Here is a 575-nt window from a genome sequence, read left to right on the forward strand (position 1 = left end):
CATACGGCCAATCCCCACCCGACCAGCACCTTCTCTGGCCAATGGGAGCGCGGACGCACTGGCACTGACCAATCAAGAGCCACTGCCGCCTGATTGGCGTCTCCGCCGATCAATCGGACCCAGTGATGGAGTGCCGGCTGCACCAGTGAGCGGCTGATTTGAGAATGACGGACGGATCTGGAAGACCAATAGAAAGACGGCTTTCTGATTGACGATGCAGCTTACCAATAGACGGGAGACCAAACTATCGCCCCCTGGTAATTGATTGACAAGTGAATGCGGAGGGGAAGTGGACTAAAAATAGGCGGGATTTTTTTCAGTCGAATTCTGCGATTGGTCAGCTCAGACGATGATTGATATGTACAATAGCCAATTAAAAAGCCAGACAGTCCAGCTCAACCTCTTATTGGCTCCTCTAAATCAGCTGGGCTGTGAATTCTGGAAGGTTAGTAACAGCGATAGCTGTTTCACTTCAGAGGTGGTTGCATTTCCGTGCTGGGCCTTCACGCTTACAAATGTACGTAACTTGTTCCAAATCGGCTGCAGATGTTGGGTGCCCAGCTCTGGACTGGTTT

This window comes from Dermochelys coriacea, chromosome 27, assembly GCF_009764565.3.
Source record: "Dermochelys coriacea isolate rDerCor1 chromosome 27, rDerCor1.pri.v4, whole genome shotgun sequence".
Taxonomy (NCBI): Eukaryota; Metazoa; Chordata; order Testudines; family Dermochelyidae; genus Dermochelys; species Dermochelys coriacea.